The sequence below is a fragment of the Monopterus albus genome, unplaced genomic scaffold (assembly GCF_001952655.1).
Source record: "Monopterus albus unplaced genomic scaffold, M_albus_1.0 scaffold131.1, whole genome shotgun sequence".
Lineage (NCBI taxonomy): Eukaryota > Metazoa > Chordata > Actinopteri > Synbranchiformes > Synbranchidae > Monopterus > Monopterus albus.
In genome coordinates this window covers 1336348-1336929 of record NW_018128011.1, presented here as the reverse complement: position 1 = coordinate 1336929, position 582 = coordinate 1336348, and the positions used below count along the sequence as shown (strand labels likewise).

Genomic DNA, 582 nt, shown 5'->3' with positions numbered 1-582 from the left:
GTCATGCTTGGTGTTGTAGATTCAACACTCATCTGCCCTTGCCAATATCAATACACCTGCGTGTTTCTTCATACATCGTATTTTTCCCATGCAGCCGAGGGTCCAGGGGCCCCTCCTCCCACTCCTTGTCTCAGCATGCTGGTCTTCGGCGTGCTGGACTTGGGTCCTGGTCCCAGGTTCTGAGGACGGATCACTAGTCGGTCATATCTCAGAAACGCGATGTCTCCTCTGTCCCTGGCCTCCCTTAACTTCGGCATCAACTCCTTTCTTCTCTTCCTCACAGCCTCGGTGTAATCTTCATTTATATAGATGTTAGATCCTTTGAGCTTCTTTGCCTGCTGCAATATGTGTGTTTTGTCTTTCTCATTCCTCAACTTTACCATCACCGCCCTTGGACCACGATCGGTGGGTTTCCCGACTCTGTCAGCCCTCTCCATTTCAATTTCATGTTCAATCTGCAGATTGTTCTTTAGAATCTCCTTAACTTTGCCCTCCCCATCCATCCAGCTTTCTCCAGCTGTCTCCTTGATTCCCGCAAAGTTTTTTTGCTTGGATTGTGCTTCCAAATATTCCACTTTATCC

At 48.1% G+C, this 582-nt stretch overlaps 1 pseudogene; it reads left to right on the top strand.

Moving 5' to 3' along the window:
- Positions 1-183, top strand: part of LOC109967567 (protein FAM57B-like) — a 9345-nt pseudogene extending 9162 nt beyond the window's left edge.
- Positions 184-582: the final 399 nt, after the last annotated feature.